This window comes from Phalacrocorax aristotelis, chromosome 13 (genome assembly GCF_949628215.1).
Source record: "Phalacrocorax aristotelis chromosome 13, bGulAri2.1, whole genome shotgun sequence".
Taxonomy (NCBI): domain Eukaryota; kingdom Metazoa; phylum Chordata; class Aves; order Suliformes; family Phalacrocoracidae; genus Phalacrocorax; species Phalacrocorax aristotelis.
Window position 1 is genome coordinate 9,476,558 of NC_134288.1, and position 26,051 is coordinate 9,502,608.

General features: G+C 43.9%; 1 long non-coding RNA gene across 1 annotated transcript; it reads right to left on the bottom strand.

Annotated features, from left to right (window-relative positions):
* Positions 1 to 25,115, bottom strand: LOC142064192 (uncharacterized). Its single transcript, XR_012663025.1, has 7 exons — positions 21,424 to 25,115; positions 17,271 to 17,347; positions 15,336 to 15,430; positions 7,309 to 10,002; positions 6,735 to 6,825; positions 4,193 to 4,277; positions 1 to 3,218 (listed from the first exon to the last, which is right to left on the bottom strand). It is a non-coding gene; the product is annotated as an uncharacterized LOC142064192 (long non-coding RNA).
* Between the last annotated feature and the right edge of the window lie 936 nt (positions 25,116 to 26,051).

A 26,051-nucleotide genomic window follows, 5' to 3' on the forward strand; every position in this document is an offset into this window, starting at 1 on the left:
AAAAAGAATCAAGATAAAAAGAGGGCATATTTTAGCTGCAAAGGATTTATTCATTCAATTTACATTTGAATCAATTATCCAGGCAAAGCTCAAACACTGCCAACGTGATTTAGGTGACTGAACACACATCATAAATAGTGTAGCATTCAAGTCATATAATCCGCATCTGCAATTTCTGGATAGCTTCATGAGCAGGAAGAATATCCTGAGTCACAGTGTACCTTTATGTCTGAGTAGCAGTGTGCTTTGCTGTAGTTAGGAACAGAGCTGAAATCTCTCATTCAAAGAAAACCCTTAGTTTTACATTCAGCTCAGCGGACTGGGATAAGCTCCTGGAAGGCTGGGACGAGCACGCTGGCTAGGACCAGTGCTGAGCACAAGCTAAAGAGCTGTGCGAGAGCAGGGCAGGGACAGGCCAGGTTGAGCTGGAATTTTGCCTTTACACTGAGCAAGCCATGAAGCCATCCTTGCTGATCTCTCTTGGAGTGGGCTCGGACCAGGAGAGCCCCTTGCTCGTGCTGTGCCCAGAGGAAAAGGCAAACAGCATGAACGGCTCTTGCAGGTTTTGACAAGGATGGATGTCACCTACAGAAATGGCCCACGACACTCAGCAGCAGCAAGGACGCTGGTTGCAGTACTCACCACCTTCCCCCCGGCTCGTTCCCCACACCTACAGCCTGGCTGCGCAAGGTTCCTCACAGATCAAACCTACAGGCAGCAGCTTCAGTGTCACTGAACTCCTGTTTGGCAGGAAAATTACAGATCAGCCTCTTGGAAGGACCTACACCCTGTGTTTGTAGAAAGTTGATCTCATCTACTTTTTGAAAGATGGAAGGGAGGTTTTGCAGCTATTTCTTGTCCACAGAAAAGGAAAAGCGGAGTGGAGGCCACCACTAGCCCTGCGCTACTACCTGCTGCCCAGGCAGCAGACTTCCCAGCAGCCTTCCATCATGTTTTGACACGAATCCCACAGAATCCCACAGAATCCCACAGAATCCCACAGAATCCCACAGAATCCCACAGAATCCCACAGAATCCCACAGAATCCCACAGAATCCCACAGAATCCCACAGAATCCCACAGAATCCCACAGAATCCCACAGAATCCCACAGAATCCCAGGTTGGAAGGGACCTCAGGGATCATCTAGTGCAACCTTTCTGGGAAGAGCACAGTCTAGACAAGATGGCCCAGCACCCTGTCCAGACGATTCTTGAAGGTGTCCAACGTGGCCAAGTCAACCCCTTCCCTGGGGAGATTATTCCAATGGTGACTGTCCTCACTGTGAAAAATTTTCCTCTCGTGTCCAATCTTTATCTCCCCAAGAGCAACTTGTGTCCATCCCCCCTTGTCCTCTCCACATGATTCCTTGTAAAAAGGGAGTCTCCATCTTCTTTGTAGATACCCCTTAAGTACTGGTACATGGTGATGAGATCCCCTCTGAGCCTCCTTTTCTGAAGGCTGAGAAAAACCATTTATTGGGCTTGATCTCATGCCAAGAAAAGGTTGAACACAGCCAGTTCAGACAGGTAATTGTGTGGTTCTGCTGCGTGAAGGGGTGGGAGGAAACCCTTCTGCTACCCTGCAGTGCATCTGCTGCTTTTGCTATTCCACACACCCTGCTTCTTGTGGTATGCATGCAAAGTGCAGCCGCTTGCTCCCTCCCTGGAAAGCAGCTATGAGGAGGAACAAATTCCTGTTATGGGGAAAATGATCACAATGAAAGTGGTGGCAAAATACAGCCATTTATGTAGAGCAACCAAAAGAAAGCAGGAGCAATAGTCAATGTCCCAAACTTTCCCTTGAAGCACACAACCAAGTACGACGCAGGTTTGGAAAGCAGCACTTCTAGCAGAATGTATTTTTAGCAAGGAGACTGTTTAGATCCTCTGTACTTCCTTAGCTGTAATTCAAAAGCAGATGCAAGAGTTTTTACCACCATTAAAATAATCAAAGTTTTAGAATAACAAATTATGTGAATTAAAATGTCTTCCACTCATGACGGTCTGTCTGTTTACTGTTCAGCGTCAGAGACAACAGCAAGCAACTCATCCTGTACCTCAAGATTTCCTTTTTCTTGCGGTAGTTATGGCACATAATACATTTCTGCAAAAACAACAGATGAAAAAAAGCTCAACTAATTTCACAACCAAAGAGTGAATCCTCTCTTCTGCTAAGTTTTTCTCTAGTCAAACACATCTATTCTGCAATAGAGTTTAGCCTTGTACCAATGCAAGAAGAGAGAAAGAATTGTGAAGCTATGAATCCCATTAGCATCAAAATGCAGCTATGGAGACACGAGGATTTTAGGGAGATAAGATATTTTTTGAAAGAATACTAAGAGAAGGGAAAATTTCTTTTATGAAGCACACATTTTTCATAGACCTGGAATCCACAGCACATTATAAAACTGAATTTGTTGCTGCTGTTTTCACTTTACAGCATTAATCACTAAAGGCTTGCTTAGGTAGGCAGGAAAAATCCTTTTTCCATTGTATTAACTTCATACAATTTAAGAAGCCTTTCAAGACCCACATAAATGCAAGTAAACACTTCTGAGTCTAGCTGGTCCTGGGCTAGCCTGGGCACACGGCTGCACCAGAACACAACCTGCTGGACCTGCCTTCCACAGATGTACCTGCACTGCTGCTCCAGAAGGCAGAAAGCACTTAAATCACGGCAGCTCCATCTAGCCAACGTTTGATTTAAAGCCCTTCGGAAAGTCACATTTCCAGAACACCATTTCCAGTATTGCAGGGGTGCAATTCTGTTTAATCTTATGTCCTTGCACAAGTGGTAGAATTCACAGGTGAAGCAAACACACTGTGCAGAGAGGCACAGACAAAAGGGACCAGTGCACACAACAGCAGGGAGAGACATCCTTTAAGTAAAGTCCTGGCTGCAATTCACAGGACATGTTTCTGAGGACAATGACAACCTGCTCATAAATCCTGCTGGCAGCAACCATAACAGGCCAACTACCATTTAGGGACAGGAGATGCCTCCTCAGAGGTATTTGGTTCTGTGCAGCTTCTGCTGGACATGGCATTTTAAAAAACATGGTCTTGAGAAAAGCCACCACACACCGAGATACTGCAGGGAAGGGGAGAGGAGACTCACCCTGTATCCCAGAGGGTTACCTGTGCAGGGGGACAGTAAGCATCTTTGTGTGTCAGTCCTGGGATCCTGAGTGCAGGATTTTCCTGACTTTGATGCATCCTGAATAAACAAAGATCTCAACACCTTTGGCCTGCCAAGTCTCCCCATTAAGATTTGACTAGAACCAGGACGGGGGACAAAGGTAACAGAAAGGTTCTGTGCAAATATTTAACAAATGTCTTCCATATTTGCAAAAGCTTATGTGTATTTACAATACAGGAATACTACACTCCAGGGACAATATGCTGCCTTTATGCAGTTCTTAGTAAAATTATCTTATTACAATGTGAAGGAACAGATGGATTTGGTGCATGCATCTGGAGATAAACAAACCTAAACCAGGTGTATGCAGAAACATGCATCAGGGCTTTTGAATTTCACTGTTCAGTCCCCCAGACAACCACATCTTCATACAATATACATATATTGCTTTAGCACATAAACAGTGCAGTCTAAGAATCAAACTGATGGTTGTGTCTATGCAAGATTCCTAATACCCAGCTTGCCTTTTACGAATTAACACAGGTAGAATATGCAACTGCTCCAGCAAAGAACAGACACTTGAACTGCTCCAAAAGGGGAAGAAAAAGCCAAACAAAAAAAACTCAAAACCCCTCATGGCTTGTATAATTTGGATTTTGACTAATGAGAAATCAGGGAAGAAAACATCCCTGTGGGCTTACAGCTGATTTCCAGAACAAAAGCTCCCACGGGGTCTTGAAGAAGGTTGATCCAAAAAACAAAAGATGACCTCATAAGAAAGTCAGAATGCAGTGCTGAAATCCTACCCCATGTCATCTAGGAGGAAGTGGATTTCTGCTAGAATGGCTTTACACATTGTTGCCATGTTAGCAGGAAACAGTGTGAACGCAGTTTTGCCATTGCATGGCATTGTCATGGGTTTGTCCCCCACTCCTGCCCCCCAACCTGCTGCTGGGCTGCCCACTACCGCTCCGTTAGCTGCTTGTACACAGCTTCTTGCAGAAACTGTCAAGGAACTTCAGGCTCACAAGCGACACTTGGCTCTCACTTACCTCTAGAGGTATTTCAATGGAGTAATTATGCACTTTGGGTGGCTTGGGCACATAATGATTTTCCTTTTCTCAAATGCAATTACAGCTGCATGGAAAGAGAAAGAGATTTATGGACGAAACACCAGTAGAATCGATATATCAGATCAGGTGGAAAACCATGATTTTGAGCTGCTGCTGAACTATATTAAACCACCTAAATTAACTTAATTAGGTGTCAAAACAAGTCTGCCTGATTTATAAGAGATATTTGTTTTTAAAAAAACTCAGTCCTGTTTAAAAAAGCAGGCTCAGCTCCCAATCAAGATAGCTCCTCTGATAAACTTTTAAAAGCTGCATATACCTTGAGATACAGGCCATCTCTGCAAAAGTTTTTTAGCTCTTCTCAAATTTGTATTTAGATAACAGGGATGCCAACATTCAACAATTTACAGAGGAAAAAAAAAACAAATCAGAAATATCAGTAAACAAATGATTCAAGAGAAAACAGGGAGACAATTTAGGGTTGAAAGCTAACCTTTACATGCCTAAACTTCCCATAAGCCCTCAATATAGCTGCAATTAGCTCTTCACAAATCTGGAGAGAAACAGCCACATCAGAAGACATTGAACTTTTCATTAGGTATACATATATATAAAATACATATATATGCATATATAAAGAACTTTGACCATCCCTGCCCTTCTTTCTCTTTTTCCACACATTTTTTACTTTTCGTACATTTAGGGCAGCATTTAGAGTAGCTTTTCTACATAATTAGCAACTGTCCCCATGGTGCTCTCTGTCCTGAAGCCAGTGACAGGTCAACATGCGTGCAGCTGGAACAGGCATTCTGCATTTGGGGTGCCCACAGTGTCACAGCCCATTGCAAACAGCCAGACAGAAGGGGAAAGCACCAGGGCATCTCCCACCAGCATTAACAGGTGCAAAAAGAAACTGAAAAGGAGCCTCACTTACAATTTATATGATGCAGCAACCTCCTATGCCCAACGGAAAAGCAGCCTGGAAGTATGTGTCTGAAACACATGAGAATATTATTCCATTCCAGGCTCAGAGATTTAAGCTTAAGTCAGGTGGAAAAAATAGGCCTAGATTGTTTTCCTTTTAGCAGTGGCAGAATCTGACCGGTGCTGTCATACATTGTTTCAGGGGTGTTAGTCATTAGCACCGCAGGACTGAGCGGAGATCTCCTCTAGAGATACGGCACAGAAGGATAATGCACGCAGCTCAGAAGGGTTAGGGTGTAACAAAACTACAGTTCACTCTGCTCCCAGCAGGGACCTGTCTGCTGCAGCCCTGGAGAGGTTACGTGCCCATGGTCAGGAAGATAAACCAAGGTTCTGCCCCATTTCAGCAGTGTGGGTTTGCAGAAGGGGGGTCTCAAGAAGCAAGTGCTCCATGTCTGCACTTGGAGGAGCCAAGGGAGGAAAAATTGCTTTTCTCTGCCTCATGCTTCTAGTGAACATAATCAGAAATTAGTTGGGTTTTTTTAACTCAAACAGGATGTTGTTTCTTAATGTGACTTCCATGCTTGCATCAATATTGCTGCAGACAAAACGACACTATTACAAAAAAAAACAAACCATTATCAGACAAAAGCACTTGAGAGAAATAAGAGAGCTGATCATCAGGAGATGATTTGATCCCAATTTAATGTTTTTAAGTGCTGCCTCCAGGCCCTTGCCTCAGGAGAAGGCAGCCTTAGCAAGCAGATGAATTCTACCCCCCTCCTGTGAACAGCAAGCAAACAAACCACAGCAGGTTTCATTTCACAGCTGTCTCCAGGCCAGTCAATCCCAAAACCAAAAGGCTGGTTCGAAAGGTTCCTTGCTGAGTGCCTGCCATGGCAAGGTCTGGACCTGGGGAGACCACAGCTGACAAGCCCCACCAGACAGCCTGGGCTTGGCACTGACAGTGTGCATTCATAGAATCTCAGAATGGTTAAGGTTGGAAAAGTCCTAGAGCATCCAGCAAAGCAGCTCCTGCAGGGCCCTTAATTTGCTTTTAAAACATCAACAGTAATACCTAAAAAACCCCCAAAACACCAAAACCAACAAACAATAAAACACCAAAACCCAAATCAACCCCCAAAAACCACAGTTGAAGATGCAGAACAGCAGAAGGAATTGTCCCCCTAAACAGCCCTGGCAGGAAACAAAATGCAGAGAGATGAGAGAGAAATAAGGCTGACTTTTGCAAGATGAGTGTCCAAGGCTGCATCTTTTCTTGCCAAAAACCAGACACATTTATTCAATAAGATTTTTTTTTGCCTTGTCATTTCTCTCCAGATAATCCCTTGCAGATGGGTCTCAGATTCAAGATGTCTGCAAAAGCCTCTCCGTCAGTTAGCTTGTTGATCCTGTAGGCAGGCTGTAATGGATGTACTCAACACATCTTTACTTACCGTATAAGTTCCTCCTGCAGCCACCAGTTTTGCTATGATGCATACAATGCTCACTGTACACCTTAGTCTACAGCTGGGCCTTGAGATTTTGTCAGAAGACAAAGAATCATGCAGAAGCCTTTATTCTGTTTGCCACTCACCCTTTGAAAGCTACTGAATCCACCTTTAATTATGGGAATGTGAATTTGCTCATTTCAGGCTCAAAAATGATATTTGTTGAATCTTCACAAGCTGTAAAGAAAAACACTGTCATTGGGACTAATGCTCAGGATGCCGAGTTGTAACTATGGAAGAGCATCTAAGCTGTCATTTTCTCACTTCTCAAGGGAGGTAACACTTAAAGGAAGCACAGTGCAAGGTTTGTGTTTGCAGTCAGCTAAAGCTGCTCACAATACAATTTAGATTTCTGGATGCATGCAGGTGCACCCAAGGAAGCAGAGAGACATGTGTGGTTTTAATTCAAGTGGATTGCAGCTCAAAAATAGCTCATGCTGTGGGATAGATGAAAAAATCCAAGTCCTTCAAAACTCAGCAGGGCTGAGGTAGAAGGATTCTACAAAACAAGACTGGCTTATGTCCTAAAAGAGATGACATTCCAAATGACCAGGACTTTAATAGGATGTAAAACAAGCAGAGCAGGGAGGAAATGGACATGGAGAAATGCTTATACAATGTGCAGAAATGCTGGCATAAAACTGTAGAGGTTTTACTCACCCTTCTCCTATGTTTCTTGAAATACGATGGCACTTTCTGCATTCGAACCTTGCAGTGATATCAGCAGACCACACAGGAGAAAGACTCAAACCCTCATCATCTTCAGTCTTAATAACCTGCCAGTGACATCCCCAAAGTATTCTCCCTTTGCTCACCTTTCTCTATAGTAATTCAGTCAGACAGGCAGGTATACCCTGTCTCCCATTCAGATGAGTGAGTGAAAACCCCACAGATATTTAAGATATCATAACTTGTCTTTTTACTTTTTCTCTAGAATAATCCACCCATCATCAGCAATTTTGGAGTCCAAAATAGCAACCCACAATTACCTTGCAAAGTATTTGAAGCATACTGTTAAGCAACATGAACCTATTTTCACTTAGCACAGCTTGGTCTGTGCAGGGAACACTCCCTTACACAGGGTGGAAGCCAGAGGTCCTTTCCCCAGACAACTCCTACAAAATCCAGCCCTGGCAACAGCTATTTCACATGGCAGCCCTCCGACAAGATGCCCTGGGTGCAAATCGGAAAACCCAATCCGCAAAGCTCGTCTGTGCAAATGTTTTATTGTGTGCTATTATGACTAACAATTCTCCAAATCATGAAGCAAAGATCATTTTGTACAAAACCTTCATAATAAATACAGCTAGCATTAAAAAATAATAAGGACCTTGCCCTGTTGCTTTACTCTTATCTCTAATAATGAGAAAAAATGTGCTTAGTTCTGAGAAGTTGAGTGATGAGATCTGGATACCAAATAGCCTCACAGCACAAAAGCTTAGGGATACAAAAGATCAGAGAAAGGCCCTAAAGTCTTGGGAAAAGTATACTGCAAAGCCAATGAATTAATGCACCTTCTCCACACTATGACAGAGGCAGCCTCATCACTGACTTCTCAGGCACCTGTCCCTCTAGGCAAATGTACCCTTCCTGAGATGTCCTGCAGATCTTTCTGGCTGCATCCCCAAACCAAAGTCCTTCCCACTCCCACGTAAAATAGGCAAACAAACATACTCTGTCAGGAGCATGATGTGAAGGTGCACTGCTCCAGTTGCAGCCAGCATACCAAGACGACATCCTGCAGCCTTCCTCCTTTTCTTCCCTGCCAGCCCTAGCAGGTACCCAGAGCCACAGGAAACCCCCTGGACCATCCTGCTCCAGGTGCCTGAGCAGTGACCAGGCTGGCAATGGTCCCTAGCACAGGTCACACTAACCTCTCAGGCCACACCAGTGACTAAAGGGGTGAGAAAGAAAAAGGCCAACCTGCAGAATTCATGCTCAGTGCAAAGCTTCCCCTGCCTACATGAAAAGCAGGATGGTACCCTCTTCCTTGCAAGTCTGCAGTGTTCTCCCTCCTCTCCTACCTCCCACACTGTGCAGCGCATATTCACATTGCCCACAGGGAGGTGAGCACACACCACTGACAATCTGCCATGATGGAGGCACACGCTCCACATGCCCAAGCCCCCCAGCTGCTGCTGGCTGTGATATTATCCGCAGCTGTTGTCCAAGCTCTGCTCAGTTCAAAGCCACTTCATAGACAATACGACACTTCAAGGCAGTCCCATAATTGCATGCTAATGACACCTCCATTGCTCTGCACAGCAAACAGCTCCTGCACAGATCTGCTAATTGCTCATCTGGCACTGCACAGTAATGCCACGTGCTTGGCTACAGTCCCAAGGGATAAACCCCAAATTATAAACCTATATTTCACATTATATTTACAGATGAAATGTCAATACCCAGCATCTCTGTCTACTGCAGGTCAACAACTGCAGGCAAACAGAAGCACAAAAAACCTCCAACAGCCTTTCAGGCGTGGATGGACACCACCTAGGTTTGAGCACTGCTCCTTTCTCTGGCCATCCTGGGTCTCACAGGAGCTTTGTCTTACCAGTCCACTTGACCAGAATCCCTGTTTTGAAAAGCTCTGCCCTCAAACCCACCACTGATGCTCCTCATGGTTTCTTCTTGCTCTGCTCCCTTCCCTTCCATGCAAAACCTGGAGCTGGCTCTGGAGACAGCCAGCATAAATTACACATCTAGGCCACTTGGGGAAGTTTTCACCTGCCCCAGCAGGGCAATGCTATGCACACCAAGGTGATCAGTGGTCTGCTACAGCCAGTTTTATCCCACAGGTGCCCACCCAGGCTGGAGCTTTAACCCCTGAATTTCTGCACCAGCAGTGCCCATTGCTGAGCTGCAGGCTGCTCTGTTGCAGTGCCATTCTGCCTGGGCTGGCCCAAGTGTATCACTATTTGTGATGGCAAACAAAGCAGCTGCCTGCATCAGTGCTCCTGCAGTCTCCTTCCTTGCTCAAATACAAGCTTCACACAGCTCATATACACATACACGTTTTACACATAGAATTTATCTTCTTCATGTCTGCCAAAATTGTTCAGAAGGATTCAATAGATAATTCTTCTGGAATAAAACACTGCTCACCAGGTTGTTTCTCTGTTGCCCCATTGCCCCAGCTGGAAGGGTGGCAGCTTCCCATTAGGCACAGCCAGCTCCCAGCACATGAACAAAGGCAGGAGTCAACCTGACATGAGGGAGACAAAATGCTCTGGATGTCGGCTGGTCTCTGGCAGACTCAGAGTGGCTGGTGGCAGTGATGTTTTCCAGACCATTGTCAAGGCTTCACTTAGTTCTCAAGCGTCAAGTGATTTCACAAACCATGACATTTTTCTAGAAAAGACATAACTGTGAATTAATAAGATGCAAGGCACACTGTACAGTACAAAGCATTGTTCCACCACTTGTGTTCTACCTTTGTGTTCAACATCAATGCACAGTAGAGTTCAGGCTTAGATTTAAAAAAAACAATTTCAATTACTTGTTAAAAGAAGATCAGTATCTGTTTCTCATCATGCATTTCCCCCATAACTCTAAATGCAGAGGAGAGGAAGCATTTACAGGCATCCCCTTCTTTCCCTACAACCAAAAAGATGACCCAGACTCCCAGCGTGACACACCTGCCTGCCCTCCAAAAGATGCTCCTCTGCCCTTTGCTGCAGGAAGCTGCTTCCCATTGCTTTGCACTAACCCTTTCAAAGGCTGCAATCCAAGCCTTGCTGGTGCTTACAGTGATGATGTAGTAGAAGCTGCCACATATTTAAGCTTTCCTAACTGTCCCCTATGGTCTACTAAGTATAATTACCAAATAATGTGCATGAACATGAATGCGTCCTTGGCAATTAGGGTGCTGCCATGGAAGGGATATCAGCCACTCAGCTGTCTCTCTTGCTGAGGGTCTCTGGCCAGCCACCATTATCACAATACCTCATCATCTTGCACGTGTTAGCAGAACACCATGCAATGCTCCACTTTCCCCTAAGCAAAGCTGCTGACAGGTTGCTGCTCAGGATTTTAGGCAATGAAAATAACAACCTATCAGTGTTTTAAGGACCAAGCATTCAGAGGAATGATTATGAGCCTGTACAAATGGTGTACTTGCACTTCACACCAGCTGCTTCCCTGTATAAATCCATATGGCCAGGTCTCTTCCCCATCACACTGAGTCTCACCTGTGGGTCCCATCCCTCAGAGCCTGGGGTCCTGTTCTGCCCAGAGCCACTGCCACAGGACAGAGCTGTGGCAGACGACCACCCTCAACACCTGCAATACTGCAAGGACCAAAAAGAAGGATCATGAGGCCAGAGAGGACTGCAAAGGAGACATTATAACTATTGGCAAAAATAAAGTTCACAAGCCTTATTCTTGCTGTCACATCCCTGCTCTTTCTACCAATCCAGTACTTGCCCCCAAGAGAAACTCTTAGGAAAGGGACAGAGGCATTGTCATGCCTGCGCTGTTTGTCAGCTCTGAGCAACCTGCTCAGCCAGTTAATGAGCTTGGCTTTCACTGTGTTTTTAACTAATCTATTCCAAGGAACATCTCTACCTTCACAGGAGGCCGGCACACCCACACCCAACATCTCAAAACCCAGCCAAGATGAGGCAAGGCTTTGGTGGCTCCTGCCTGACGATGCTGGCATCCTGCAACGTGCACACCCTCTCGGGAATAGTCTGCTGGTGATGGCAGCTCCACGGAACCTGCCCTGCCTGCACACTGGGGTTCAAGCACTAGTTCAGGGTATATTCAGCAATAAATGCAATTACTGTAAACATGAAGATTGGCTGTACATATTTCTGAGCAAAAGTGACAATGTGAGATAACAAGAATTGCCGCATTTTCCCACTGGTTTTAGTTGTATTTTGGCCAGGCTGAAATTAACTTCTTCTTGCTATAACTCTAAAATTTAAGTGTCTGCCCCTAAAACGTGGCTGAGTCCAGAGTTGTTTGATCAAAGAGCAACAGATCATAGAATGGCTTGTGTTGGAAGGGACCTTAAAGATGATCTAGCTCAATTCCCCTGCCATGGGCAAGGACACCTTCCACTAGATGAGGCTGAGCTCAATCCCACTGTCTATGTCACTGACAAAGATGTTAAACAGCACTGGTCCCAATACCAACCCCTGAGGAATGCCACTCATCATTAGCCTCCACTTGAACATCGAGCCGTTAACCACAACTCTTTCAGTGTGACCATCCAGTCAATTCCTGATCCACCGAGTGGTCCATCTGTCAAATACGTGTCTCTCCAATTTAGAGACAAGGATGTTATGCGGGACAGTGTACATTCCAGGCAGATAATGTCAGTTGCTCTTCCCTTATCCACCAACACTGTAACCCCCTCGTAGAAGGCCACCAAATTTGTCAGGCACAATTTGCCCTTAGCGAAGCCATGTTGGCTGTCACCAGTCACTTCCTTATTTTCCATGTGCCTTAGCACAGTTTCCAGGAGGATCTGCTCAATGATTTCACCGGGCACAGGGTGCGACTGGCCTATAGTTCTCCAGATCTTCCTTTTTTCCCCCTTTTTAAAAATGGGGGTTACATTTCCCCTTTTCCAGGAAGTGGAAACTTCGCTGGACTGCCACAGCTTCTCAAAAGTGATGGATAGTGGCTTAGCAGCTTCATCCGCCAGTTCCCTTAATACCAGCGGATGCACCTCATCAGGTCCCATAAACTTGTGCACCTTCAGGTTCCTTAGATGGCCTCAAACCTGATCTTCTCCTACAGTGGGCAGTTCTTCATTCACCCAGTCCCTGCCTTTGCCTTCTGTGACTTGGGCGGTGTGGCTTGAGCACTTGCTGGTGAAGACTGAGGCAAAAAAGTCATTGAGTACCTCAGCCTTCTCCATATCCCAGGCAACTGGGTCTCCCATTTCCTTCTAGAGAGGACCCACACCTTCCCTAGTCTTTCTTTTATCACTGATGTACCTACAGAAGCTTTTCTTGTTGCCCTTGACATCCCTTGCCAGGTTTAATTATATCAGGGCTTTAGCTTTCCTAACCTGATTCCCTGGCTGCTCAGACAATTTCTCTCTATTCCTCTCAGACTACCTGCCCTTGCTTCCACCCTCTATAGGCTTCCTTTTTGTGTTTGAGTTCATCCAGGAGCACCTTGTTCGTCCATGCAGGCCTCCTGGCATTTTTGCCTGACCTCCTCTTTGTTGGGATGCATCACTCCTGAGCTTGGAGGAGATAATCCTTGAATACTAACCAGCTTGCCTGGGCCCCACTTACCTCCAGGGTTTTATCCAATGGTACTCTACCAAGCAGATCACTGAAGAGGCCAAAGCCTGCTCTCCTGAAGTCCAGGATAGTGAGCTTGCTTGTGCACGCTCCTCAGTGCCTAAAGGATCTTGAACTCCATCATTTCATGGTCACTGCAGCCAATGCTGCCCTTAAGCTTCACTTTTCCCACCAGCCCCTCCTTGTTGGTGAGAACAAGGTCCACCATAGCACCTCTCTTCATTGGCTCCTCTATCACTTGGAGAAGGAAGTTACCATCAACACATTCCAGGAACCTCCTGGATTTTTTATGCCCTGCTGTGTTGTCCCTCCAACAGATACCAGGGTGGTTGAAGTCCCCCCGATGAGGGCCAGGGCTTGTGAATGTGAGGCTACTCCTACCTGTCTATAGAGAGCCTCATCTGCTCAGTCTTCCTGGTCGAGTGGCCTGTAGCAGACGCCCACTGTAATGTCACCTGATCTTACAACATCTTATGAGATCAAAAGCTAAAGGCTAAAGTAACTAATGCTTTGGGGATAAGACAATTAAAAATAAACAGAGGTATTTCTTCTCTTTGTAAAATCTATACGTAAGTAGGAACCTACTGCGAGGGCTGTCAGGGACCCTTCAGAGCCACGGACTATTCCTCCACTTGCCTCATTTCAGCCCTTCCACTGTTTGCATGGCACAAGCGCTGGATCTGCTGGCACTTCAGCTGGAATCAAATCCTGCTCCCCAGTCTCCCACAAAAACTGACCAAAGGCTAAAACTATTTCTAAGAATGAAACCCTTTTGGTACGAACGAGGCATCCTACTACACTTTCAAATAGGAATATACAGAGTATAAACGAATCAGAAGTTAATTATAAAACCAGTCATAACAGCTAATAAAACACTGGGAGGTAAATATCTGCTCAGGTGATATCATTCTGCCACAGAGCCAAGGTCCCACTTCACAAAGGCCAGTTGATATTAATGGGTGAGTATTCCATGTGGTTCTACCTACGTATCTCCCCCAGAGCTTCCACAGTCTGACATTGCAGCTGCTGCTGAATTAATGACAAGCTTGAGACTTTTTACACACAAAATGTGAGCTATGTTCTTCAAATGACCCTCCAAGAGCTCAGAAGCTCTGAAGGGACCAGGGATGAAATCCAACCATTCACAATCTGCTGAACAGATAAAATTAATTCATGAAGATTCTCACTAAGGACAAGCTCAACAATTTATGGAGGTTCTTGTCAGTTTAACCTTTACATCTTCTCCACTATCTAAATTATTTCTGTAGGAATTGTCACTGTGACTTTAAGAAACTGCAAGAAAGTTATCTGCCAAAAAAAAAAAAAAAAGAAAAGGGGAACTTTCATCCCTTCAGGGATGTGGACAGCAATAACAAACAACTTGTAGAGTTCAGTAGTTCACAGCAACTATGAGACCGAAATGACTCTCAGACACAGCGTGGATCAGTTGAGCACAGTCTTGTTTAGAGATTTGCCTGATGTAAAGTCAGGACCCCGCTGGACCATATTTCTGCATTCAGCACAGGTAAGTACTTTAGTTTAGTTTCCTCCTGAACATACTCCAATTCACCTTAATGCCCAGACAAAAAGATCCAGTTATTAGTATCTGTAGACATGCACTGGGCAACTGCACTCACCTCTCCAGTGCTCTGCTCAGAATTTGCCCAGCTTACCTCCGTTCTTATCTACTGATGAAGCAAAAACGTAGCCATCCTCAGAACTGGTGATTAGGATAGCTGTGTCAGGATTTTGCTGCTCACATTTCTGTTGTAAAATCACCTAGAAGGGAGGCCACAGAGTGACTCATGCATTGTCTGCTCTTCTTACTCTGTGGCCGGTGGGTGGGCTGCAGAGCAGGACCAACAATTCCAACCCTTTGTACAGTTGCTGTTTCACCCCTTAGATCTTTCTGCTAGCTTTGGTCATTTTGTTTTTGCTAAAACTTCAGTTTTAACAGCAGCTTTCTGGTTCTTGAGAGAATCGACACATATCTTGACGTTTTCACCTTCTGCTGGTTGGGCTCTCTGCAAATGTCAGAAGCATCACCACATGCCCAAAGTTCCTACACTTCAAATCATGCTTCACAGACCATTACAGTCATGCTTTTATCTGAAGTACATTCTGCACGTTTGAAGTCCATCACAGCCCTTTTTGAAGGGCATTATTTCAAGATTAAGCATAAGAGAATATCTTGTAAAGACAAATTCTGCAGCAACTTTACTGAGATATAAAACACCCAGAATTAGAACACTATGCTGCTGACAAAGATGAGGCAGAGAGAGAAGCTAGAATGCTAGGAGGTTATGCTTCTTCATTTCTAAAAGAATCTGTTGCTTGGGAGCAGGATGCCTGTAGAAGAAGCAACAGTGCTTACACAGTGAGCAGAGTTTGGATCAAGCGCAAGTTTGCTCCAGCTCTTACCTAAACCACAGAACCACACTTGCTGATGTCCTCTTGCATGAGCAGTCTCTTCTCCTTTGGGCTGTTTCATGACAAGTGAAGCAGATGCCAAGTCTCTGCAAAAGTAGAAACAGAAAACAGAATTCTCTTTAGCACCTTGATGCATCGTGTAAGACTGGCTATATGAGCCCACCCAGCATGTTTTCCTCTCGTCAGCATCACTTGTAGCTTGCACAAAAACTTTGTTTCTTTTGCATACTTCTCACTGATTCCTCTTGATTTTCAGTAAATGTCTGACCATGGGAAATGAATCATGTTTCATCATTGATATTTTCTACTATCTTTCTTTCATCACGCTGCATTTAATACCACTCATTGGCTCCAATAATAAGCACTAAGAGCAAAACAGTATCCACTACTAGAAGCACTTGGAAAAGTTGAATCACTTTTTTAGAGACACACCTGGCAGGATGGCTACAGCAGTTTCCAGTAGAGTCAACTTATAGTGGCTCCACTGAGAACAAGACAGGGCCACCAGCTCAGCACAGGATCAACTCCACAGCCAAACAATATCCATTAGAATACCAAGATGATGAAATCCCTTTCTACTTTTGTAAAAATAAACTGCTTTGTGAAACCTAAGGTAAAGAACACGATGCATTTGTAAAGCATGCAAAAATCCCACTCGGGTACTAGCAGTGCCGTCTGGAAGCTGCAAGAGATTCTGAGCACCAACATGTAAATCAGAGCACCGAGTCAGTCATGAACAGAGTTTTAATCTAAATTTGTTCCATTGATGTGACAGAAATTTATTCCACATCAAGCTGTTTATATTATGATGTGCAAGTGAGTAGATTTAGCTCACGTTTCAGTCTGCTAGAAGCCAAGATATTTTAGAAACACAGTCCATTTAATTCTACTTGGTTTTTACTGCTGGAGTACTATTAATATGCACACTGCTTTTATTTGGATAACTTCTCAATCACTCTTCAACTAGTTTCTAGTGGGCACTTCTCCAAAACCATAATACCCCTGCAAATACTCACCATGGGCCCAGCTCAGGAAAGGCTAAAGACAGACAGGACTGCAGAACAGTGATAAAGCATAATGTAACAAAGCCCATCTCCATGTGTTAATTAGCACTGGTGAGAAACAAGTTTAGGGTTTTTTTTTAAAAAAAAAAAAAAAAAAACACTCTTAAGTAAGCATAAGGGTAATTTGATGAGCTGGACAACATATAATTTGAATGCCTGCATGAACCAAACAAAGCATTCAGCAAAAGAACTACCGGTAATGTCATAGTCCAGAGAGAGAGGGAGCAGCTACCTGCGCACACCCAGGTCTCAGATATGCCTATGCCATTAGAAATGGGATGATTTCACTACAGACCCGATTGCATCAGACCAGCTCACATTCCCAACACCGAAATACATGCATCTTGTACAGTTTCATCCAGCATTACAAAAGGATGCCTTTGCCTCCCTGATGGATTGTGTGTCTAGGGCTCATGCAAGCTGTCCCCAAGAGGAGAGAGTGCACTCCATTGCCAAGATCTCATCAGTTATGCACCAACTCTTTAGAACTATTCATTATACAAATTCATAAATGAGAACAAAGAACAAACTCATTACTAGCTCTTGATGGAGACAGGACATTATAGCTATCAGACAAATGTAGTGGCACGATAACTGGATTAGGAGATCTGTAAATACAGCTTGTTGGAATGGGAAGCTCTGTAACAATTTTTAAAGTAGAAAGGAAACAATGCCTTAAGGACATCTGCAGGGCTGTGTTAGTAGCGAGAGTGCCATTAAAGCCTAGCATATACCGAGCTACTCTGTCATGCAGAGTCTGTCTAAATCATCATCTCCTTGTGTGCACATTGAGAAGCATTTCCCTTCTCTCACCCATGCCCTTTTTCACCGGAAAGGTAGCACACATGAAGAAGTTGCTTACTTTATTCTAACAGGCATCAACAACAGGACAATGGTCCATCAATATATCCCTGCCAGGATTGGATGGGTCACTTTTGTCTGCAAACAAGTACAGCACATTAAAATCACATTAACATGCAACAAACATCATGAGGCCAAAAATACAGGGAATCAAAAGGTGGAAAAATTCTAATTGTATGAATGCTACTTAATTACTTTAAAGGTTACAAGAGAACCCTGACACAATACAGGCTTTATATACCAGCCTTTGCAGAAATTTCTACCAAGCTTAGCACAGTTCTGCCCTACTACTAGAACTGTGCTGCCATTAACGCTGACCAGCATCAAATGGCTGATTAAGACATGAATCTCAGTATTAATAATAAAACAGTGAGTGTCAGAAAAATAGCTATTATAAGCATGTATGATGTCAGCTGCAGAATGGAGAAAAACTTTTATGGTGTCTTGCCAATAACATTCATCTCAGGGGAACCATCAAAACTGAGGATGCCTTTGTCTAAAGCAATCACTGATGGCCTATGAGCAGAGAAAATTACACCTATGCATGAATATTACAACAGGTAATTTGAAACACGTTGCAGATTCTCAGCAGAGGTTGCATAGGATAGGTCTGTGCGTCTGTCTGAGTCTACATGAAGAATTCCAGGGTAAATAAAGAAGGCACAAAAAGGAAAGATAGAAAATCGGACAAGAGGAGACACTGGCTAAAAAGAGAGCAAGGCAAAGAAGGGAACAAAGGTGAGACATTTATAAAAGTATCCAAACCTTGAGCATCTGTAATAGTCACAGACAGAAACTCCTGATCTAATCAGGTTTAGAAAGAACCTCCATCCAGACAATGAAGCTCGATTGATTATATCCGTACCCAGGTAAAAAATTATTACAGAAGAGCAGGGGCCATTGCTGGCCTTCACTTCATGCAAAGCTAATGCTGCATGCAAGTGCTATGCAAATTGTTAACTCTGTTCCCAGAAGGAAAACCAGAGAAACCCAGCACACGGCTAGTCCCTTCACTCCTTTTTGAGGAATAAGAGAGGAAAAGAATGTCTCCTTTTGCAGTGGGCTAGCTGTTAAAGACTGCAAGGAAAAGGAAGGACAAATTGCATGATATCACAGTCCAAGCAGAAAAGGCAGTAGAGAAACAAGGTGTGGAAAGAGCAGCTCAGGAGAAGGATACAGCATGTCCTCTTCCTGCAGGCTGGAACAACTATGAAGCAGAAGTCAAGTGCAGCCACTCTTTATACAAACCCTTGGATAGCACAACAGCCAGGACTGGGCTCTGGCAAGTAATATAGTCATGATTTACAACCTAAAATCAGAGAGTCCTAATAGAAAAATAACAGCCTGTCAGTGTAAGTGATGGTGCTTGCAACGGCCTGCCAGCCTCTCAGAGCAGCCGCTTACAGCAACCGCTGTCAAGGAAAAGGAATGACCAGCCTGGGCAATGGGCTCTTCTGTCAGGAGGGAGGGCCAAAGGGGCTCCTGTTTTGCTTTGGGGATAGTTGGTTTCTCTGGTTTACAAGTCCCGGACAACCCCCAGAGCAGGAGGCTCAGACTCCCAACAGGCACCTTCCAGATCAGTAGCACTTGGTACCCTAATGGAAGAAACACAGCTACTGCTAAAAACTAGAACATTGGCAAAAAAGGACGTGAACACTGTGAGCACAGGTGAAGGAGCACAGAGCCAACTGATTACAAACCAGGATCAACTTTTGGCTTAAAAAAGGGGCCCAGACAAGAAGCTCACACCTGTTCCAAGATGCCTGGAAATTAGTGTCTCTTTGCACTAGAGAAAATTGCTTTGCAAACAGAGAAAGCATTTCTGGAAGGAAGCTCTTTTGGACTGGCCTTCTGCATTCCCTTGCCATGAAGCGCACATGAGGGATGGCTCTGAGCAGCAGTTCTGGCCATGCAGCACAATCCCAGGTTTGCTCAGTTGCTAAAAAAACAACCAACCGTGGTTTGAAAAGAAGCAGGTGTATAGATTAGCAGCAGCAATGGGCCCCCAAAGAAGTAATTTAAACAACCAACAGCGCACCTCAAATGCCAAATTCTGAATATTTGAGGAGCAGTCAGGAATTTGCAAGCCACTCAAGGGCTGAAATTCCCTCATATACAAAGCTTATATGCAAATAACAAAACAAAACAAAAAAAAATCTGCAGAGATGACCCAGGTTAATCCCACCATATAAATCCTTCCCTGAAAACTACACAAAACCCCAGGCAGTTTACAGCAGAAACGAAAGCCCAACAGTACCACCTGGTGGTAATCCTCTTCTGCTACAGCCAGAAGCAGAAAAAAATCATTAAAGTCATTCAGCATATTAAAAAAAAAAAAAAAGTCGTTTTTAAACGGTGGCAGACCATTACGCCATCCTCAAAATTCACTCCCGTACACCAAGAGGAAGCACCAGAAGCTTTGGGTTTAAAAACCACAAGTTTATCAGAGCCACAGTGGAACGGCTTTCTTAGGGAGAAAGGCAACAAGCCCACGTGCAGAATAGCCTTCAAAATCACCACACCATTTCCTTTAGGCTCATCTATCCGGATGCAGGAGAAGATGTAAGAGAAAGATTTTTTAAAGTAAGACAAGACAAAATTTACACGCTGATGAATTATGACAGCCACAGAAGACTCAACATTATCCTATCCACCAGCATCAAAAACAGAAAAGTTTAAGAGTCCAGGTGGCAGCAATAGGGATTTTAGTCTCTTGGAAGCAGTAATTTAACGTTCATATCTTTTGTTATTGCAGAATTGTTTGGACAGGCGAAACTGCAGTTGCGAAGACCCACAATTTCCAGGCAGACGTTATTCGGCCTACATTGCTGAAGAGCAGAAAATAGCCCGAACAGGTAAAACAGAGAGGAAAGAGTGATTACTGAGGGTGAAGAAAACAGAGCGAACAATACTGCTGTAGGTAAAAAAAAATTGTCAGATGTCTTCCAACTTTATAGCAGACCAGATACAGAAACATGTTTGGACAATTGCCAGCATGCTAAATAGCAGCTATGGGGCTTTCTGTTGTACCCCATTAGCTTTCAGGAGATGGTGGATTGCTGCCAGACTAAATGCATTATGAAAGCAGGGAAGGGGGATGGGAGAATGCAGAGCCACAAGAGGGGAAAAAGTGAGAACAGGAATGAAAAAGAGGGATGAGATGCATATAAAGGAGAGACACAATCAAGGAATGTGAACAAAAAAAGGAAAGAGATGGGAACAAAAGGAACGGGGGAATTCAAATGGTGGGAAAGCTGTGTAATATTTGCAAGAAAAGCAGAGAAATAGGACTGAAAGGGGAACCAGAAAGTCGAGGGAGGTGATTTACCAGGAAGATACGCAATTTGTGCAGGTGAGCAAGACGACCTCAAGCATCCCTGTTAAACTAGCCCTTGCTTTCCTGGGCTCATTCCTGCTCCACTCATCTGGGAAGGCAGAGCCCAAATACAGCCATTCAGTACAACCCCTCTTCCCTCTGACCAGAGATCCAGATTCCTCTGCTACCTTACCCCATTTCCCTGCAAATGTCTAAGGCTCCCCAGGCTCACCCTCTTGAGGCAGGCTTCCTCATCAACAGCCCTCCCAAATTCATCATGAGGCTCTAGTCAGCAGCAGCTCAGCCTGAGTCTCTCTGCCACAACCTACTGCCAAAGTCACTGCTCCAGCCTCAGTTCATGTTCCTGGCATCTCGAGTGCCAGTTCTGCCAGAGGCAATGATTCTCTGCTGGGAGAAGACCACAAGTTTTCCCTGGGCCATAGAGCCCTGAGACAATCCACTCAGTTTCCTAAGCCAGGAAGGAGAATGCCTTAAGATGCCCTTCTGACCCAAGGGGGTGGCTCCAAAGGACAATGTTTTCCTACAAAAACCGATCCTGCATACCCAATCTTCCTCCCACTCTGCAGGAGCTGTCCTCATACAGCCTAAAATAACTTTCAAAAGTTTCATTTATTTAAAGGTTAAAAAAAACCACATAAATAATTTTAAAAAGTAAGCCCCTTCCACATTTTCTCCACAACTCATGTTTCCTAGCGCCTGAAAGTTTGGTACCAGTACGTTCTACCTGGAAGGAAGAGAACGTTAAAATACCAGCAGCATTGCCTGATACCATTGTGCAATGGATAAATTACAGAACAGAGACAGAGACCTGTCTTACCGGAGTTTGCCTGTGTTATTTTAATGGAAGCAAAGTAAGCATCGTGGCCCTCTTATCAGTGGCTGAGCAGGAGGCAACAAGCTCGAGCTCAGGAATGAACTTTATCTGGTAACACCAGTTCCCAAGGAGTGCCTGCAAAAGAGGAAAGATTTTACTTAATGACATTGTGATTTAAGCCTCAATGTATTTTACTGCAAACACCTTGCTTTTATGGGAGGAGGTGGGATGGGGGGGGTCCATTCAGTCTAGTCCACTGTTTCTGCTTCCTCAGAAAAGAACAATTCCAGTGGAACATAGGCAGTAAAATGTAAGTCTGCAGAGAAGCAGAAAACAAGAGGGAGTGGAGGGGACTGGCCACAGAAGGTGAAGAAAACAGAAACACTGGAGAGAGAAAACACAATAGAAAGCCAAAGGAGAACAGAGGAGATACAGCATTTCTGTGCATAATCGTGGTTCAGGATAAACAGAAGACTACGCATGCATCATTTGCACTGAATAAAGGCCATGAGTGTGTCTTAACTGCAACAAGAGCAGTAACATCCCCCCAGAGGGATTCCTCTCCCTACAACCCAGTAAGCAAAGGGTATGTGAAGATGCATTAGCCATCTGGGGCAATGTGCGAGCTGTGTACAGGCGAGTGCTAGAGAAGGCTCACACCAAAGTCACTGCTCTTCGGTGAGTTGGCCCTAGGGGGGTGCAGACAGCAGAGCTGCTCACAGAGTGCTGTCACCTGCTCCCAACGGCATGGAAGGCGCAGGAGCATCAGCAGCGAAGTACAGTCCCTGTTTCGGTATAGGAAGGCAGAAGCAAGGAGAGAAGTAGGAGTGCCACTGATCCACTGTTACTAATATTTATATTATGCCAGCAGCTTATGAGCAACAAAAATATTCCAGACAGTTTCATACACAGGATTTGCTGCCTATTTAAGACACACACCCGCAACAACAGTTTGCTGCACTGCCTTACAAGAAAAGACTGAAGTCGTCTCTGTAAAGTACAGAGTTCTTGAAGAGATGCGTCAGGTCTCCTGGCAGGAGACGAATGCATAGCCTGAAGACCTGGAAGAGAGTTATAAACAGTATCTAAAATGGCAGAAGTAAATTAATTTAATTGTCTCCATACCATTCAGTAGTGAGAACTAAAAAATTCAATAAAACATTAAAAGGCCTTACTACTTGCAAAACATGAATGAGCAGCAAGCAGGAACCTGAATTAATCCATGAGTAACAAATTAGTGATTACCTGGAATTTGCCACTGTGACTACGTTGTACACAGCAGCCACCCTGGACACTGCAAAATGGTCAGTGTGGAGCTCAGGCCCCTCCAACTGAAAACAAAAGTTCCCACCCCCAGCACTGAGCAGAATCATCTCTCAGCGTTAGGAGCAGGGAGCCCAGAAGCAGCAAGCATCATTTTACACCCCAGGGAATGCAACCAGACCTCACAAGCACTGCTTTTCCCCCGCCTCAGGGACCTCTTTCATGAAGGGAAGGCACAGACGTCTGATCCAAAGTCCTGTTGTAAAGAAGTCATTTGTCCGTTTGGAGAAGCATCCCACCAGTAATCCAAGGCCATGTCCCAGCTGTCCCATTCAATGAGGCAAAACATCCCGTACATTTGTTGTCACCGATATCAAAGAATTTGGTGCCAGGTCTGCAGAGAGAAATCCCATGACCCAGGACTAATGACATGCTGATGGCACCGTGGCTTCACACACTTTTAACCTAAGGCATCCACAGCCATTTTGACAGTGATTCACAAGCATGCATAGTATTAGATGCACTGGTAATAGCCTCAAATATAAAAATCACAAACCAGTTGACAAAGGCAAAGTTCCTTTGACTTCCAAGGCAAATATACTGTGCACAGCCCAAGAACAGGTAGTAATTTTTCTAATTATTTACCAACAGTTCCATGAGCAGACCCTATCTCTAGCAAGCTGACATTGCTCAGACCCACCATGGCAGCAACCCACATCTTTTGATGTAGTCCTTGATTAGTCTAGCCAAGCTGCAGAGAAGGAACCGCTTGTTTTCAGAATTCAGGCAAAAGGGTGACACCATCTGCTCCTTGAAACTTCACTGTCACTGTAAGTGACAAATAGGCTTCCTCATGCCTCTGCTCTTGGATGAACTCCACTCCAAAAGAGCTGCAAGTCAAATGTTTTTCATCCACAATAACCTTTACAGAGCAAAAAGCCCAAGCAAAACTCTACAAATAATTTTAGCCCGAAGCTCACTAATGACAAAGCAGAGCGAAACAGGAATCAACGGTCTAATTGCACCTGTCCAGAATTCAACCTTGATTCATTACCTTGTGCTCAGTCTAGAACAGTTGACTTAGCAGGCAGTAATTTGAGCTGAGACTAGATGCTTCTGTTTAAACATACCCTGCTGGGAAATAAATGAAAAATATTGCTTATGTGAAAAAGTGCTTGTTTTCCCTCTTACACTTTCTAAAAAGTATTCAGGAGAGCAGTAGCAATATAAAGAAAAAGCATTTCTCGCAGACATCATCAACCATGAATTCATAGACACTTCCACCACCTTGTGACACTGCTCCCGTCCTTGCTTTCTCAGCACCCAGATTTGCTAACTTTGAATTCATCTGGCAGGGTTTTCCTCCATGGACTCTCTCTGGATGGAGAAGAGAGTTGTAAGGCAAATGAAAAAGATGGGAGTGGGATGAAGTAGGACAGAGGACATTGTGCTTTGATGAAAAGGCAAGCATACCTAAGGAGTTCTTCATATTTCACCTTACTGAAGACCTAAAGAATCAGAACCACTTGTTTCTTGAATCATAGAATCAAGAATGGAAGTATAAGGGATCTCAGAGTGGGGGGGGATCTAATCCAATGCCTGCCTACAGTGGAGTCAGGATCTTTATCTTTCTCCTAAATGTCAAACTTTTGCACTCTCCTTAGAAAGTCATCTTCTACTACTGCCCTGCCTTTAGTATTAGAAAGGAAAAAAATATTTGTCTAATATGGAATTTAACTCCAGGAGTTTGTTTCACCACAGACATGGCCAGACTATTTTCTTTACAACAGTCTCTTATGCATATAAAGACTTAAGTCTCTTCCTCCCACCTCAGAGGAGTCGTCTTTCTGGGTTAGATTAACTTCAGTTCTTTTAATCTTCCCAGGTAGGCCGTTTTACCTTTGTAAATCTAAAACCTGTGAAGGAGAATAGCAGTCATATCCCAGTTTGCCTTTCTAACAGGCACACTCTCCTAAATTCATGGTTTTGCATACAATAGCCAAACCAGACTGATTAAACCCAAAAGAGAACTCATTTAAAGGAATAATTTGTCACCAAATCTATTACTTTATAGTAGACATTGTTCTTAAACAAGGGACTGGTTTATTAAGCCAATTTCATCAGGGAGGATGCTCATGTCTTCTATTTGATGAAAAAAAATGAATGCTTAAGTAGTAGACATTTTTCATGGCAGCACAAGAGAACCATTTCAGCGCAAGACAAATACAAGCAGCTCTTAATGCAGGATTGCACCTCAAAAATACCTTACAGAGGGATTACTTTCTTGGGCAGTTTGGAGAGCAAGTGTGATTTGCTTTCCAGCATGGTATACTTGCTTCTGAATTTGAGTAGCACACAGTCCAGATTTACTTCCTGCAAGACAGACAGTGGTTTCATTTGCACACTACCAAAGGGAGAGCACAATTAATTACCTGAGGTTCTGTAGTGTTGACAGAGCAAGAATTATGGAAGACAGCTATGAAAATAAACACTGCCCTACCACCAGTAAAAAATTATGTTCGATTTCTTCCTTTTCTTTTTTAAATATATTGGGAAATTACTTTTGCAACTGCTACTCCTTAGACCTCATCTTTCATCACAGAGGACAGTGTCATTACCCAGGCTATGAAGCATCACAGTCAATGTCAGTCTTTATAACATGTCATCAATATTTTTATTGTTAGTATTATCTATAATTTCTTTCATTGCCATGCAGAACTCGTTCAAACCTGTGAAAACAAACACCGCAAATTGAGACCTAGACCCAACCAGATAATTCATAACTGAGAAAAAAAGACCATAAAGATGGCATGTTGTAATAGCGTTGTATCAAAGGTGAACCCAAAAAGAACTCTGCAGATTATTTCTACAGTTTCCAAATCAGCAAATGCATTTAACTGGAAGCCTAAATGGTGCAGTTCACAGCCATTATGCACCCAGACAGGTATGGTACGCAGTTATTTTTAAATGGGCCATTTATACATGCTGCTTTCTAGTTTGCACACGTATCTGCCATGATTTTGCACACAGAACAAACCACTACATAATTCTGAAGTATTAAAATTGTGTTGTGAATACCACTCACTAATCAAAACTCTCCTAAATTGGTCAAGAGGGAATCACAGGTTGCAGCTGTTATTATTAGAAATCTCTAGCCTGAATGCTATTGCCTTCAAATATTGAATGTGGAAATGAAGGTACATTTTTCATAAAAAGCATATCATAAATTAAGAGGTGAAGAAACTCTTTTCATCACATATTTTGAGAGATGTTTCCCAGCCAGTTTGTTTTTTATTGTAAGTGATCATAAATAGTATCTTCCACTTGTTGGGCACAGGAGATCTCTCAAAGGCAGCCTTTGACCTCTG